The sequence below is a fragment of the Lutra lutra genome, chromosome 3 (assembly GCF_902655055.1).
Source record: "Lutra lutra chromosome 3, mLutLut1.2, whole genome shotgun sequence".
Taxonomy (NCBI): Eukaryota; Metazoa; Chordata; class Mammalia; order Carnivora; family Mustelidae; genus Lutra; species Lutra lutra.
This window is the reverse complement of record NC_062280.1, coordinates 119978993-119997587: the sequence shown is the minus strand read 5'-3', so window position 1 is coordinate 119997587 and position 18595 is coordinate 119978993. Positions and strand designations below refer to the sequence as shown.

General features: G+C 39.5%; 1 pseudogene; it reads right to left on the bottom strand.

Moving 5' to 3' along the window:
* Positions 1-9848: 9848 nt before the first annotated feature.
* LOC125095607 (tigger transposable element-derived protein 1-like) overlaps positions 9849-18595 on the bottom strand; it is a 45799-nt pseudogene continuing 37052 nt past the window's right edge.

The following is an 18595-nucleotide window of genomic DNA, read 5'->3' as shown; positions in this document are numbered from 1 at the left end:
ACAATCAGGCACAAATAGTGCCTCCTAGAGAGGGGGTCAGCACAGAGGACATACCACTAGACACTCATCCCTGGCCTAGGGACTACAGTGGGCCATCTGAACTTGTCCCCATTCTCTCCAGCAGGAACCATCCACTTTCCAGAACTTTTGCTCTCCAGGGCCTCATATTTCATTCATATAAGATACCCATGCATCAAATTCCAACTTGACATTTGTCCACATCAGGTATTTCCAAGTTCACCCCTTGAAGGACAGTTGGGTTAGGAGTGAAAGAGGGTCTCCTGTGCCAGGCAGCTGGAGGGCTTAGGGACAGAAGAGTGCAGGGGTCTGCACAAGTCAGTAAGGACACCAAGACTTAGCCACCCAAACAAGAGCCACCACGGCAGACAGCTCAGGAAGACACCTCTGGCTCTCCTACTGTACACCTGTGGATCTCCTACAGAAACATAGAAAGATGTCAACCCCCTAGGGGTAGCAAAGTACAAACCTCATCCCTCCAAAAAAGATTCCAAGCACTTGAAAACTGGAATGAGGCCCTATCGGTTACCTTTCAAAATCAGGAAGTGCTTGCTAACATATCTTACAAGGGCTTACTACTCTCAGTCAAGGATAGCAAGGAGCTTTTTCAGGGTTGAGAGATGAGAACAAAGTCTGTGATAACTCGATCTGAGGGGATTGGCACAGTTTTCAGGAACATTTCATTCCTCCCTGTATAAAGCAGTTTTTTCCTCCCTAAGACTTAACAGGGATCCTGTGTGTCAAGCAGAACTCCTGTTCTTCCCAAAGAAGATGCTCGTGAAGGTCAGGAGCATGCTTTCTGCACACGATCCATGCTACATTCAAGTAAATGACTGATTTCAGAATTTAGTTTCAAAGTAACTTGCTGAGCTTTACAGAGCGTGTTTGAGAGGCAATGTGGTCCAAGGGATAATCATAGTTATCATTTATTGAGCACTTAATATTTGCCAGACACTCTGCTAAGTACTTAACATTTATTACCTCATTGTATTCCTACATTAATCCATGATTTTCCTCACTTTTATGGATGATAAATTGAGGCACAGAAAGTGCAAGTAACTTGGCCGAGTTTATACAGCAGGTAAGTGGCTAAGGTGGGAATTCAAACTCAAGCCTGTGTGAACTGGAAATGTGAACCTGGGATTATGACTTGGATTCCATCTTCCAATCTGCCCCTGAGCCCAGTGTACTTCTAAGCAAACCACTTCCTCCTCTCAGCACCTCATTGTGGCCTTGCTTCAGCTAAGACTTACATCAGCTGTCACTATCAGATCAAAGGCGCCGCTACTTGTCTGATGGAAGCCAAGTATAGCGTGACTAATATTCATCGCTGCTTTCCAAACTCAGATATTGAACCAACAAACAAGGCTCTGAGAACTGCTCTCACGGCATTCCTACCAAATGCTAGAACACATGCACCTGCCATTCTAGTTTCTCTATTTGGAACGCGGACTTTCTACAGGAGGACACTGAAGTACCAATATGTTCAGAATCACACCAAATATCACTTGGCTGCTGAATGGTAGACAAGGAATGAGTATTCAAGCCTGGATGAGTCCAGAGTTGGCTCAAACACTGTGCTTTCCTGACATCCATGACTTTGATGACTCCTTAGCGGAAGGTTACTACAAATTTTTCATTATTGAGATATCTCGCCATCATCTCAAAAACCATATCTGAAGTTGATGTGATTATCTTACTCCCCAGGCTGGTTTATCTTCCCAAATTCCCCTGTCTGGGACTGGCAGGACCATCTCCCCTTCACCAGAGCCAGAACTCAGGGTGGTCCTACCCTGCCCCTCACTCACCCCAGGGTTCAGCACAGTGTAGACCACAAAGAGGTGCTCAGTAAATGTTTACTGCCCACATAAAACAAGAAAATCTGTGTAGGCAAACATTCATAATCTAAGGAGTCTAGAAGAAGTGAGATTTTCCTCTGCATTCCAGAAACGCCCAGCAAGTGTCATGCAGGAGAATCATTGTTAAATCACGTGCCCTGGACCCTCAGTGTGGCCCTTGCAGCCACGTTCCCAGACGATGAGCCTGTCTTCTTACCCAGCACAGAGAGCTGCCTGGCCCTGGCCCCAAGCCAGACCTTGTCCACCATCCTCTTCACAGACGACTTCCACCAGGATTCAACCTGCAACATTCCCTTGCACAGCCCCAATTTGAATCCCAGACAAAGGGACCATTGTCCATTTTCCCCCAGGCTTGGGGACACAAAACCTAGACACTAACAGAAAATGACCAAGGATGTGCTGTGACTTATAGAAAAGAATCCTATCAAACCCTGGTTCCATGTTCAAGGATGAGTTTGAGCAAGGAAAGTTGTTGCTAAAACTGAGCTGGACTAGGTCTGTGAAATAGGACGTAAGAGTAACAGAAGGTGTCAGGGGAAGAAAAAGGAGATGTTTTACTACTGGATTAATAGTAGTAAAATTTCATTTAACAAAACAACACAGTGAGCATAAATAGAGCAAACCAAAGGAGCCTGGACCTTGGAAGTGCAAGGAATTGCTCATTTTAGATCAAAGCTTTTAAAGATAAACAAGCTATAGGGGGAAAGTCAGGTGGGGGATGAGGGGGAGGTTGAAATTTCGCTTCTATTTCTTGATTCCAGCCACCCTCTCTGGAGAGAATTCTTCTGTTTCATACCACAGTAATCAGTGGGACTCCTCGGGAGGGTGTGGGAGAGCTCTGCCTGCGTGGGGGGGGGGGGGGGCTCTGCTCCATTTCTTTCCTTCTCCTCTAGCTCTTCTCTGCTGTGTACCTGTCATACGCACTGTACAATACGGCCCCAGACTTGCCAAGGATCTCACAGCTAGAAAAGAGAATAGAATATCAAATCAGTTTGGCTCATTTTAATAGCCATGGTCAGAAACCATGTTTTCAAGTGATTCATCATCTACCACTTATTAAGTTCCTATGAGGTTTTTGTAAATGTTAAATAGTAACATCAAATCATTTAAACTGGTGGTCCTCAAAGTGTGATCTGGGGACCCCTCAGGTCCCTGACATCCTTTCGGGGGATCCATGAGGTCAAAACTCTCCTCATAGTGATAGCAAAGCATCATTTGTTTTCTCTCCTTCATTCTCTCAGAAGGTGCAGTGGAGTTCTCCAGGGGCTACACAGCATATGCCAATGTCTTCCCTCTGACGGCTGAGAGGATGCATTCTTGTATATATTCTTGTGGTTTAAATTTTTCTCAACTTCAATCTGCAAAACGGTAAATGTTGACAGATATAACTCACATAAACAAAGGCTCTCTGCGGTCCTCTGTAAGTTTGAAGAGAGTAGAGGAATCCTGAAACCAGAAAGTTTGGGCACTTCTAATTTAGACAGACTGGATCAGAACCTTGGTGTACAGATTTGTTAGCAGTTTTTTGCTGTCCACCTTTTATTGTGAACTGACAACACTGAAATGTGGAAATCCTATTTAGTCTGAAGTAGGTGTGGTACTATTTATAAAATGGGTAAGTTCTCCAGTTTTCATGAGGACGTTTATATTGCATATTTGAAATCTGGAGATTTTTCAGGAATGTATCATAAAAACCACCTTCCATAAACTGTCTCTCAGGAAACAGTAATGATAACACAGCCAGTCAACTCTCATTTTTAAGCAGGTTATTGCAAACCTACAAAATCTCTGGAATCATCATTTTTATTATTATTCTTAGTGAGGCAGAGAAATCTTCCCATAGTTTTGAAGTCTTATCAGCTCAGTTTTCAGAGATATTCTCTTTCTCCAACTGCCCCATAACTAATAATTTGCTACTATTTTCACCTTGCATGATTTTTGTACTGCTAATCTTACAATACAGGCCTAGGCAGAGTGGTGTTTGATGTGAATAGAGCTTTCTCTAACAGGGTGTTAGCTGCTTGGCGTGGCTGATTTATTAACACAAAGCTACTCAGGGGTGTTTTTTTGTTTGTTTGTTTGTTTGTTTTGTTTTTGTTTTTGTTTTTTGTGATTCCTAGATTTTATTTAAAGATTATACAAAATACCCCAGACACAGGACTTCTAATCCTCGTCCTCCTCCTCCTCCTCGTCCTGGTTGATCTGGAAGTAACGTAGCTCGTAGCTCTCCTTGCTGTTGGCCACCACGTGCAGTCAGTCACGGAGGTTATTCTTCTTCAAGTACTTTTTGGTCAGATATTTCAAATACCTTTTGGAAAAAGGCACCTCGGAAGTTACAGTGATCTTGCTTTTGTTCCTTTCAATGGTTACTACCCTCTACCGAGATTTCCAGCTTTTCCACTTATTGCTTCAATAAGTTATTTAATTAGCAAAATAATTAGAAAAATAAGTCTACCCTTTGATTTATAATCAGGAGAAACATAAATCCAAGTGAATATGGAACCAGCAAAATTAAGAATTCTATTTAATTCGGGGGCGCCTGGGTGGCTCAGTGGGTTAAAAACCTCTGCCTTCGGCTCTGGTCGTGGTCCCAGGGTCCTGGGATCGAGCCCCACATTGGGCTCTCTGCTCAGCGGGGAGCCTGCTTCCTTCTCTCTCTGTCTCTGCCTGCCTCTCTGCATACTTGTCTGTCAAATAAGTAAATAAAAAATCTTAAAAAAAAAAAGAATTCTATTTAATTCAATGGTGTCAAAATGATAAACATAACATGGTGAATATTAGAAAATTGGGGAGAATGGTTGTGGACAGTACTGCCAGGAACTACTTTTGGAATAAATTAATATGCTCTGAAAAATTCACGTAAATCTCCGCTGTCCACAGCATGTGTCAGAGGCCAGAGACGGCTGGAAACACTTGGAAAAGACGAAAGTGAATTTTTTTTTTTTAATTCTCCCAGAGTGGAAGTTTCTCTGGACAGAGACTTTCAAGAGAAAAGGCTCTGATTTTGATAAATCTAAACTAGAACACTGAGTACTTAGAAACAAAATATACAAAAAGACATCATATCAACCAGGAATTATTGCAGTAATCATTATGACATCATTGAAAAGTTCTATTATTCTCTCTGTGTTGTGTTTTGTCCAGAGACGGCTCATTCCACTCCTTCCTATCACCCAGTTTCAGTTCTTTACTATCCCCCCCAAACTGAGTCCAACACCTCATGACATCACCCTTAAACACGAAGCAGTCACTGATGCTTCCTAAGTCTGAAATAAAATTCAACGTGATCAAGAGCAAATATTTTGTTGAAACTGAAGTGAGCCTGAAGCTGGCTTACTTTGAAACCTCAGGTGGTGCTCCACAGGGTCCAACCTCAGTTCTGATCCAGGGACATGTTTCTCTTCAGACACTCTCCCACTTGGAAGTCGGGTGGCTCTTGGGTGGGATCCTGACCCTGCTGTATACTGGCTAAGAGCACCTGGGCAAGACGCTTCATTCTTTAGAGTCTCTGCTCTTCGTCTCCTAGTGGGAATCACACCTGGGAGGTCTCATGAGACTTACATGCAATTCCCCTTGCACAATCCCTGCCACCAAAACTTGTGTTTCAAAATTTCAAAATAAATGTTATTATTGCAACACTACTTAAATATACAAAACTAAAAAAAAAAGAGAAGAAGAAAGAAAAAAGAAAATATTTCAGTATTGCTAGACACACCATTATCAGAAAAAATGGGGTAGGAGAAAGTTTTTTGATAAATTTAAGTCACTGAGTGTCTTGAATTAAGTGGGAAGTCAGTCTCATTATAAGGCTTGTCACTGTGTACATTTTCTAGGGCTTTAATTGACTCATGTAGAGGAGAGATAAGAAACGTGTGAATAGACGTGTAATGTCTTTTTGAAATTCATTTTCAACTTCCCTCAACAACTGGAGGGTAGGAAAACACTCTGAGAAGACAACAGGGAAATTGTTTGTGTGCACCGCCCTTCACGACCATTTTTTCAGATGGCAGGTGTGCACTTTCCCTCGGTCTCACCAGGGGAGGTAGACCTTCCTTCAATCAACAGATGTCACTGTGATATGCACGGGACCCTGAGGAAAACAGGAATTATACAGGATCCAGCTTGGATGGTGAAAGAGACAGGCAAACAAATGCTGAAACTTTGATTCTAAGAACTGTGTTAAAAGTATTCACCATTAGGGCCATATCTGCTCCCAACACACACACAAATTCTTCATGTTTGTGTGCAAGAAATTTATGCTTAGGATAGTACTCAGGGTTTTACCACACCCTTTATTCGCTGCTTCCCAGGGGAAGGAAATTCTAGAAGGAATTGGGGCCAGTGTGCTGACCCCTTCCCCTCCCACAGCCTGGACACACAGGGGGCATCTCTGCACTAGCCTGGCCCCACGTTGGGCAAGCTCCCCTCTCTTCTCCAGGGGCACTGGGGAGGGAGTGAGTGGCTCTGATGCCAAGTGAAATATTAGCTAGCCCATTTATCCACAGAGCTACATTTCATTTTCTACCCTGACTTCTTTTTCCCTCCTCTTGGTTGATCCAATCTCAGCTGAGAAAGATATATCGACTGCTCCCCCCCACCCATATTCCCGATATCTGGCTGAGTGAACTGGGGACCCTAAAAAATGGACAAAGATTTACATTTAGAAAACAAAATAATATGCAGAAGATATAGCAACCACAAAGGCAGGCAGCTTTAGGGCTTAAGCCTAGTAGTAAATGCAGGTCATGTGGGATTTTGAACTCTGCAGGTCCATGTATATTGTAGTGTTTTGTAACAGGCTGGAATTCAGCAAATACTGGCCACTTGGGGCATTAACAGGCCAGTGGACAAACTGGGGTCTCCGAAAGCAAGCTGCTGCTAGGTGCATTGGCTCAGGCCTTACCAAGCCAAGGCAGCTGAAACCCAGATTTTCTTATGGTAGAAAGAAGTTCTTTCTCTCCAAAGACCTTTAAACATTAGGACACAGAAAAATGATTAGCAGCCTGTGCAGTTTTTCAGCCATGCCCACGCAGGGGCGGCCAGATGGATACAGGGAAGCATGAAGGTCTCCTTGGGCACTACAGAACTCTCTATGAGGTTGGGCTTCAAATTGTTTTCGATAGCTGTGTTCCCCCAAACCTCAATATCTGAATTCAGGACCCAATGGGTAATCTGAAAGGACTGAGCTCTGCTTATTGGAGTTCTTGTCCAACAGCTATTAAAAGTCACCCCCACACTTCTAAGATCTCAGATTGGCATCATCAGTTTTTATGAATTATATTAGGGTCTGACTTTAGGTTCCAGAGACATGAACTCTGGCTTTATTCTTAGTAGGATTATAAAATGTTATTAATAATGACAGAAAAAAAATTGTTGTGTCCACTGGCATATCCCAAGTATCTATAAAAGTGCGTGTCTACAATAGGTGCTCAATGAATATTTCTGAATGACTGCCTGAATGGAATCATTTATTAAAAAGAAACTATGTCACAGTCTTGGGACAAAGAAACAACTTGAAACAAATGACTATAAACCCGAAAGTTAGTTAAGTATACATTTTAAAATATTTGTACCTAAAATACTCTGTATCTAAGAATTCTATTTGCTTGGGCAATCAAAGGGAAACTAGATTGGCTTGAAAAGCAGGCTTAGTCTTATTATCAGATGGGGAGTGTTTTTTATAATGAAATCAGAATAAAGGAAGACAGGAGAGGTGTCTTTAAAAGAAGTGTTGAGATTCTAGAAACTGATTTGAGACTAAAGAGATATGAAGGGAAAATGACATCTTAATGGCAGATCACAAAAAGAAAAAGAAACATACACAGGGTTCACTGCTTGAAAAGAGGGCTTTAGAGAGGACCAGATTTTAGTTGTTACAGTTCAAAAAGAGAAAATTGGGCCCAAAGACATTTGATGAGCAAGATGGGACATGCTCCCTGTGAGCAGGTTAGAGTGGTTTCCCCAGAAGAGTCAGGATCCTGGAAACTCCTGAGAACACCATCTTAAAGCCATAAATAGTCTAGGGGTCTACAAAGGCCTCTATCTCCTGAAAACTGTGTTAGAGGGCTTCAAAATCTTTGTTCTGGACAGACAATGGACACAGGCAACCTGAAAATTATTTCACCACAAGTACCTAGAAATGGTAGATTATATAGGAAAAATAAATCCATTATATGGAGCTTACAAAAAGAAAGAGAAAACTCTTGGTGCCAAGTGAAGAGAGACAGCCAAAATCTCCCAAGCTGAGTTTGTGTACCTGAAAGGCCAACAGCCGGGAATATAGCATTGCTAACCTCAGGGTTTAGGATTGCATACCCATGCAGCAATGGGTAGCAAAACCTTAGTCCCATTCAAGGTGGGAAGTTCAAACCAAAATTGCTGCAGAGAGCCAGAACCCTCAAAGGAATGCATTCTCAGTGAATGGTTGGAAAGGAACCCACCACAAGAACTGGGATTCTCATCCATCTTGGCTCAGCTCTGGGAAAAAAACAAAAACAAAAACAAAAGCTCTGAGATTATAAATCTCCAGACCATAAAACACTAGCATCTGGAATTGAAATTAATTAACCAACATGATCTGAAAAATAAAATATAGATTAGGCCCTACTTGTCAATAGCACTTCTCACAAAAACAGTCATAAAATTATATTCCAGGGACTAGCCCTAAACCTCAATTCCCACAAGATTCTAACAGCTAAAGCTCTGCTGAAGATGAGCTCACAACCCAAAACCACAAAATACATGAAAAAAGAATCCAACAATAGCAAGAGTCAACACAAACAGCAAATAAAAGTGTCGCATCTCCGAAACAACAAAATAAAACAGCTTTATGGAGACTGTAATATAGGCATAGTTAAATAGATTTCAGACATCAAAGAATGTCATATAATCATAGAAAAGAATAGACAATACTTAGAGAAAACAACTAGAACTTCTAGAAGTAAAACATACAGTTACTAAAATTTAAATTCAATAGGTCTAACTATACATCACAGGTTAATGAAAAATTATTATATCAGAAAATCTGAGGAAATTACCAATAATTACCAAGAACACATCACACAGAGATGGAAAATATGTAAAAAAGAATAATCAACATGGAGAATAAAATGAATAGATCCAATTTACATCAGAAGTTTAAAACACTATAATTTCTGTCATTGCCCTCCTTTTTATTTTTCATTCCAAAGATCTTCTCTTATCTTTTCTTTTGCAAGAATCTAATGTAAGTTCCAGAAAGAACCTGAAAGTGGACTGAAGTCCTAAATATGAAAAACAAAACTGTACAAATGCATGGGAGATTATGATATTGCAGCAGGGAAGAATTTATTTAACAAGATCAAAAAAACATACACCATAAAAGAAAAGATTAATAAATTTGATGGCATTACAATTAAAACCTCTGTATGACAAAAGATGCTATAAACAAAGTAAAGAACCAACGCACAAGAAAGAGAAGATATTTAGAACCCAAACCATGTAACCAAGAAAATATTTTTATCCAGGATACATAAAGAACATGACTAGTCAATATGAAGTTAATTCATCAATGAGTAAATGATATGAAAAGGAATCCCAAATGTCCAATAAATATTTTTTAATGTTTCAAACTCTCTCTGGTAACCAGGGAAATGCACATTAAAATAAAGACATGACATGTTACATCCACCCGATTGAAAAAAATGAATAAACCTGACAACACAAAGTATTGAGGAGAGCATGAGAAGATGGAACACATACCACTTGCTAGGGTATATTTGGTTCAACTACTGGCAGACCTTGTCAGTTCCAGACCACCACCAAAAGCAAATATCACAGAAAATCAAGTCAAATGAAACTTTTGATTTCTCAGTGCATATAAAAGTTATGTTTATACCATACCATAGTCTGTTAAGTGGACAATAGCACTATATCTACAAAAACATACATTCCTTAATTTGAAAAATACTTTACCACTGAACACCTGAACCATCATTTGTCTTTTTGCTGGTGAGTGTCTTGCCTTGATGTGGATGGCTGCTGACTGACCAGGGTGGTGGTTGCTGAAGGCTGGGGCAGCTACAGAAATTTCTGAAAATAAAGCAACACTGAAGTCTGCCATGTCCATTGACTCTTCCTTTCATCAGTGATTTCTCTGTATCATGTGACGCTGTTTGGTAGCATTTCACCCACAGTAGAACTTCTTTCAAAATGGGAATCAATCCTCTCAAACCTCATTGCTCTTTTATTAGCTAAGTTTATGTAATATTCAAATCTTTTGTGGTCATTTCGATAATCTTCATGGCATCTTTACCAGGAGTAGATTCCATCTCAAGGAACCACTTTCATTACTAATCCATGAGAAGTAGCTCCTCATCCATTCAAGTTTGATCGTGAGATTGCCCCAATGTGGTTCCATCTTCAGACCCCATTTCTAATTCCAGTTCTCTTGCTGTTTCCACCACCTCGACAGTGACTGCCCCCACAGACATCTTGGAGTCCTCAAAGCCATCCATATTTCTGTTAATGTTGATATTTTGACCTCTTCCCATGAATCACAAATGCTCTTAATTGTATCTAGAATGGTGAATCCTTTCTAGAAGGTTTTCAATTTAGTTTGCCCAGATGCATCAGAGGAATTACTATCTATGGCAGCAATAGCCTTTTGAGACATATTTCTTAAATAATAAGACTTAAAGATCAAAATTACCCCCTTAATCCATGGGCCACAGGAGAGGAGATTTTGCATTAGCATGCATGAAGACATTAGTCTCATTGCACATCTCCATCAGAGCTCTTCGTTGACCAGGTGCATTGTCAGTGAACAGTAATATTTTGAAAGAAACCTTTTTTTCTGATCACTAGATCTCAACAGTGGGCTTCAAATATTTAGTATATTTAGTAAACCATGTTGTAAACAGATGTACTGTCACTCAGGCTTTGTTGTTCCACTTATAGAGCACAGGCAGGGTAGATTTAGCATCATTATTGAGGGCCCTAGGATATTCAGAATGGTCGCTGAGCATTGGTTTCACCTTCAACTCACTGGCCGCATTAGCCCCTAACAAGACAGTCAGCCTGTCCTTTGAATCCAGGCACTGACTTCTCCTCTCTAGCTATGAAAAATCCAGAACACAGCAGCTGTCTCTACACCTTAAAGAACTGGAGAATCAACAACAAATCAAACCAACTCCACACATAAGAAGGGAAATAATCAAGATTAGAGCTGAGATCAATGAGGTAGAAACCAGAGATACAGTAGAACATATCAAAGAAACTAGAAGCTAGTTTTTTGAAAGAATCAATAAGATCGATAAACCATTGGCCACACTAATCCAAAAGAAAAGAGAGAAAGCCCAAATTCATAAAATTATGAATGAAAAGGGAGAGATCACAACTAACACCAAGAAGTAGAAACAATCATCAGAAGTTATTATCAACAGTTATATGCCAATAAGCTAAGCAACCTAGATGAAATGGATGCATTCCTGGAAAGCTATAAACTCCCAAAATTGAACCAGGAAGAAATCGACAACCTAAATAGACCAATATCTAGTAACGAGATTGAAGCAGTGATCAAAAACCTCCCAAAAAACAAGAGCCCAGGACCTGACGGATTCCCTGAGGAATTCTACCAAACTTTCAAAGAAGAAATAACGCCTATTCTCCTGAAGCTGTTTCAAAAAATTGAAGCAGAAGGAAAACTTCCAGACTCTTTCTATGAAGCCAGCCTTACCCTGATCCCCAAACCAGGCAAAGACCCTACCAAAAAGGAGAATTTCAGACCAATATCACTGATGAATATGGATGCTAAGATTCTCAACAAGATCCTAGCAAACGGGATCCAACAGCACATTAAAAAGATTATCTACCATGACCAGGTGGGATTCATTCCTGGGCTACAAGGATGGTTCAACATTCGCAAATCAATCAATGTGATAGAACAAATTAATAGCTATGAATGTCCTAGATGGCATCTTCTTCCAGTACATAAGGCTGTTTCATCTACATTGTGGAGGGTAGCACAACCTTCATAATTTAGCTTCGCTAGACCTTCTGGGTAACTTACTGCGGCTTCTCCACCAGCCCTTGCTGCTTCATTTTGCACATTGATGTTATAGAGACAGCTTCTTTCCTTAAAGCTCATGAACCCACCTCTATACCTTCAAACTTTCCTTCTGCAGCTTCCTCACCTCTCTCAGTCCTCAGAGAATCAGAGTGTTAGGTCTTGCTCTGGATTAGTCTTGGCTTAGAAGTGTTGTGGCTGGATTGATCTTCTATCTGGACCACTTAGATTTTCTCCATATCAGCAATAAGGCTGTTTTACTTTCTTATCATTGGTGTATTCACTATAGAAGCACTTTTAATGTCCTTCAAAAACTTCTCCGTTGCATTCACAACTTGGCTAACATTTGGTGCAAGGGGCCTAGTTTTCAGCCTATTGTGGCTTTCAACCTGCCTTGCTCACTAAGCTTCATCATTTCTAGCTTTTGATTCAAAGTGAGAGATGTGCAACTCTTCCTTCCACTTGAACACTTAGAAGCCAAGGTAGGGTTAATAATTGGCCTAATTTCAGTTTTGTTTCTCAGGGGGTAGGGATGCCTGAGGAGAGGGAGAGAGTTACAGGGGAATGGCCAGTCAAGAAAGCACTAAGAACACACCCAATGATTATCAATGAAGTTTGCCATCTTATATGGGGACAACTTGTGGTGCCTCCAATTAAAACAGTAACATCAAAGCCCACTGATCATAGAACACCACAACAAATATAATAATCATGAAAAAGTTGGAAATACTGCAAGAATTACCAAAATGTGACACAGAGACACAAAGTGAGCAAATGCTGTTGGAAATAATGGTGTTGATAGGCTCCACGCAGGGCTGTTACAAACATTCAATTTGTAAAACATGCAGTATGCATGAGGCACGATAAAGCAAAATACAATAAAACAAGTTCTGCCTATATTTATCAGGTCAAAGTTAAAGATGACTACACACTGCCCTAAATACTCCCACACATCCTCTTATCGGAAATGCAAAAGAATGTTTGCTGCAAAGTTGTAAGTAACAACAAAATGATAGGTCTGTCACAGGGGAAATGGATAAAGAAAATGTTGTTTAATATTGTGAAATATTATATAGAAGTTTAAATAAATGAGTAGTATTTACATAAATATACTTCAAAACACAATATTGAATGAGAAAAGTGAGCTGCAAAACAATATGGCATCACTTATGTACATTTTAAGGCATAAAAACAGCATATATTATTTGCGGATATATTCTATGGGGGAAAAGCACAAAAGCAAAAATACATGGAACAGGTATACACCAGGATGTTTATGACGATTTCAGGATGGTATTTCTACTGCAAAAGGTAGGAGGAAGGAATAAGAGAAGGAAGAAGGCAGCTTTAAATATATCTTTAAATTTTATTTCTTTTTAATGAAAAATCTGAAACATGTAAGTGTGTGTGTGCATTCACATCTACTTTATTTTGGAGGTGGCTACATGGGTATCTAATAACATATCTACATTTCATGATCCAAAATGCTTTATCATTCAAAATGATTTTTTAAGTAAAATGATTATAGAGAAGAAGGAAGGAGGTCCATGTAGAAATACATACTAAGAAGAAGAGGCAGTGTTTGAAAGATTAAAAGAGGGAGGGTACCAGTCAGGTGAAGTCAGCACTGAATTTATGTGTTGATAATACTTATTGTATTTCTCTTAGTTATTTATGTCTCATTTGATTTTAAAGCATATTTGAAGCACTTTACAACAAATGAGCCTTTACAATTGGCTTATTAAATAAGAGTAAAAGAATCAGCCTATGAAATGAAGATATTGTAACAGAAGACCTAGGCTAGAACAGGTAGCAGGGATGGCATCATGTAATGTTATAAGCACGGGATCTGTCTGGGAGAGAATGTCTGAATTTGAACACAAGCGCCACCACTAACTAGCTGTCCCCTGTACAAGCCAGCTGCCTCTGTGAACCTCAACTTTCTCATCTGTGAAATAAGGATTCTACTGGTAGCTACTTTGTAGGGCAGTTATAAGGATTAAATGAAAGGATTATATAAAGTCTTTACTTAGTTCCTTGACAGAGATCTTGTAAGTGCTCAATAAATGTTAGTTTACAATTTCTCTTTTTATTCTAGAAATTAAGTATAGAACATAACCTAAGCTTTCTACCAGCTATACCAAGCAAAAACTAACTCAAGCAGTTACATAGATCCCATTACTTTAGAGGGAGGGAGGGATGGATGGATCAATGGATGGGAAGATGAAGGAGGATGAAAAGGAAGCAATGATGTATCAAAGGCAGGGGAGCAAGGAGAGAGGGAGAGAAAAGGAAATATCTTACTCCTTTAAAGTAGTAAAATCTTTTTCCAAATATTGAATTTGAAAAGGGTTTTTGCATGCTTCTCCAAATAATGGACCTGAATCAGTACAATAGGTATATGCCTCAGTACAAACTTAAAAACTCCAATTTTCTATCCCACTGAATTTTACTTCCAAGGAAACTAAGGCTATGATAAACACCCTATGCCTTTATTGTACTAAGAAGAATCACTGAGGCACATATATGGGGATCAGTCTTGACAGATATTTTATTAAAGTTTCCGTAAGGGCTGGATCGTTTGGTACCAAATATCAGCAAGCAGACTAAACATCACATCTTTTTCCTAATGTGTTTCTCATTACTAGAAAAGGATTTTTGGTGAGTGGCAAAATTGCAAGGGATTAAAATTAAAAAGATCACTCACTGCCTTTTCAACCTCCTCCCCAGAAAGTATCAAATCTTGGACTTGTATTTTTCCTAGATTTTTCCATTGGCTTAATCACTCTAGTATTACATACAAGAAAAGATTCCTTTGAACAGGTGCCCTATTTATGAAGACATTTATGGCTGCCATAAAAAATAGAGGAAAATTATTATTCCTCCTCCTCTTCTCACTTTTTCTGCTAAAAAGGTAGAAAAGTAAATTGGGTCTAAATTGCATGACCTGGTATATTTACCTTGCCTAAATCCTTACAAGTACAGAAAGCAAAGTTCATATTTATTTTTCTTCCTTCATTTCCCCTGCAATTCTAACTTGCTTCTCCAGGGCTAACTCTGATTTTGAATTTGTAGAGAGTCCTTCTAAGGGCCAATAATAACAATAATGAATTGTTGTACTCAGGAAGCCTCTGTGCTTCATTTCATGCCCATAAGTTAATATTGCTCATTGAAAAAGACTGGGATCCCAGCGTCATCTTTATGGTATAAAGTAGTATATTCAAGACCTTAAATGCTATCTATTATTATGAAGAATGCCTCATGAACTTAATTCTTTCACTATCAATTATTTTCTTCATAATTATCTCTGTCTTAGAAAATCCTAAGGACTTAATGACATTACCATATTTAAGACTGTATATGGATTATGGTGGAGAGCCTTAAAAATTCCATGACATCCTACATGCCATAGAAAATGATGGAAATAGGGAAACTACACTTGACTCATCTCCATCTGAAAACAGAATTCTTAAAATCCAATCTGCCCTTTCGGCATATGCACACAATGATCCTGCAAAAATTGAAACTTGTAGGAGTGATGACTAATTTTGGCCAAGCCAGTCATGAACTACCTCTGGAGAATGACTGTTGTTCTGTTGGTAGCCTTTGCATTGCATCTTCAATATGTAACCTGGATATCCTATCTCACCGAATTCTTAGCTGTTTCTTCTTGTATCTGGATTTAGTAAAATACTTCTCAGTCCAAAGAACAAGCAAATACTCATCCTTCTCGGAAGAAGATAGAGCTGGAGTCAAGATGCTCTTCGAAGAGGTTAATTATTTGTGGAAGAAAGAGGTGAGGTAAATGGGGTTGGGTCCAAACCTTCTTGAGGTCTCCTGGATAAGAGTTTCACCAAACATTCAGGCCTTTTCCCCCCACTCTGTCCCCACCTCCCTACTACTTTCCTACATCTTTTTCGCAGCAAGTCAAGCATGTCAAAAAGGCACCTGTATCTTGTCTAGAAAAATTCAAAGGCAGCCATCCTACACGCAAATAATGTGAAATAAATATTATAAAAGAGATGGTGAGAAATGACACCTTGGCTTAGCCCAGGCTGGGAAGAGAAACCTAGGAAGCCTGCTTGGAATGAAGCAAACACCAGCTGGAAAAAGAGGTTCAGGCCAGGGCCTGACCCTGAGTTCAGAGACAGAGGAGAAGGGCAAAGTGTGTGTTCTGTTTTGTAACCTTAATTTTTATGGCTATCTGCTGGTGGGCTGTTTCGCCTGGCTCTGGTCTATTTCAACATCCATTTATGCTCAACAGCTAGTTTCTTAATAAACACATTTTTTACTCTACCTTGCCAAGCAGGAGTCCTCAAACCTGGACCCACCCTGGATAGTTGTAGGAGTTCTAGTCTATCTGGTTTGGGGAGCAAAACCACCTACTGGTAACCCCTTGACATGTCTGTCTCCCCCAAACTCTGTAATTCTCAGCATGCTTTGATTCCTGGAGCAGACCAGGACCCCTGGTAACTTGGAGAACCTTGGCCCAGTCTTACCACTAAATGCCCTGGATATGATCTCGTGGTAAAAGAATCCATGTCCTCTTTCAAAGCAGAAAATGAAAATCAATTTTACTTGTAATTCTCAGTCAATACTTTCTCCATCTTGGAATTTGTAAATAGAACAAAATGATTTAAGACGTGCAAGAAAAGAACATGGCTCAGAGACGAAAGCTCAAAAAGAACAGTCTATTCAGATAAACAATGCCACATAAACAGCCATGCAGGGATCATAATAATTACCTGATAGGGTCTGGGAGGCAGCCTGGTGTGGAGAAGGAAGTGAGCTACTCAGGTTTCAGAAGAAGGTGGGATGAATCTTGGCTCCCTCACTTACCCTCAGCCTAACTCCCCAGCCTTAGTTTCCCATTTTTTGTGATCATCGTAGCGCTGTCTACCCTGCCCTCTCACCCCCACCACCCCACACCCCACCTCACCACCCACCCCTGCCCCCAGTAGCCCTGTCTAGATTCCAGGCTGTAACACGTGAAACACACTATGGCGTGTACAGAACTTCTAGTATGGGGTTGCACATAGCAGTCACAGAGTGTCTTTCCTTGCCTTTGGTGTTGGTTAATCCATAATAACTCAGTGTGATCAGCTTCTTCACCTTCCGCAGCCAGACATCCCGCACCATGACCAGAAACGCCGTGCAAGAAGAATGCGCTGTGACGTTTTAAGCAACTTTTGCTGTAAGACAGATTTTCGTGTATTTCTTCTCTTTGTTACATCTGACCCCTCTTTTTAAATGTTTATTTTATTTTTTGGTAAAACTTTCTATTTTTAAGGTGCACAACATGCTGATTTGATGTCCATAGGCATAGTGAAAAATTATTATAGTCAAGCTAATTAACATAACTTCTCCTCGTATAGTTACCGATCTTTGAGTTGAAAGCACCTAAAACCTACTCTTAGCAAACTTCCAGTACTCAGTACAGCAGTATTAAATATAGTCTTCATGTTGTACTTTAGAGCTCTAGACATTCATCCTTATTAACTGCAACTTTGTACCCTTTGACCAACATCTCCCATTTCCTCCATCTCCCCACACCTGATAACCACCATTCTACTCTCTGCATCTGTGTTTTTGACATTGCCACATATAACTGTGATCGTGCATTTTTTTCTTTCTGTATCTGACTTATTTTGATTAGCATAATGTCCTTCAAGTCATCTATGTTATTGTCAATGGCAGGATCTCTTTTTAGAGATGATGGACATGTCATTGATAAAAGTCCTACTTGCTTGTTTTTGCTTTTGTTCAAGTCTGTGCTTTTGGTATCATATCCAAAAAAATCATAGCCATGGCCAATGTTGAGGAGCTTTTTCCCTAGGAGTTTTATGGTTCTGGGCTTTATGTTTAAGTCTTCAATTCATTTTAAGTTGGTTTCTGTGCATGGTTCAAGATAAGGATCCAGTTTCATTCTTTTCATGTGGCTATCCAGTTTTCCCTGCACCATTTATTAAAGAGATTATCTCTTCTCCATTGTGTGCCCTTGGTGCCCTTATCAAAAATTAGTGAATCCTATATGCTGGTGCCTATTTCTGGGGTCTCTATTCCATTCCATTGGTCTACATATCTCTTTTTATGTCAGTACCATGATGTTTTGATCATTATAGTTTCGTAATGAAATTTGAAAGCAGGAAATGTGATACCTCTGTTCTTTCTCAGATTGCTTTGTCTCTTCAGGGTCTCTTTTGGTTCCATACAAATTTTAGAACTGTTTGTTCTACTTCTGTGAAAATTCTCACTGGAATCTACACTGAATCTACCTATTGCTTTGGGTGTTATGGACATCTTAACAGTATTAATTCTTCCAATCCATGAACAAAGGATATATTTCTATTTATTTGTGTCTCTTTCAATTTTTTTATCAATGTTTTATAGTCTTCAATGTACAAATTTTTCACCTCCTAGTTAAATATATCCCTAAGTATTTTATCTTTTTTGTATTCTCAGTCATGAGTTTATTAAAAATAAAAAAACTACAGCAACAAAATTGAGCAATAAAAGCTTGCTTTATTTTTTCATGCTATCATAAATAAGATTACTTTCCTTATTTCCTTCTCAGATAGATCATTGTTGGTGCAAAAAAATGCAACTAATTTTTGTATGTTGATTTTATACCCTATTACTTTACTAAATTCATTTATAAGTGCTAACTTTTTTT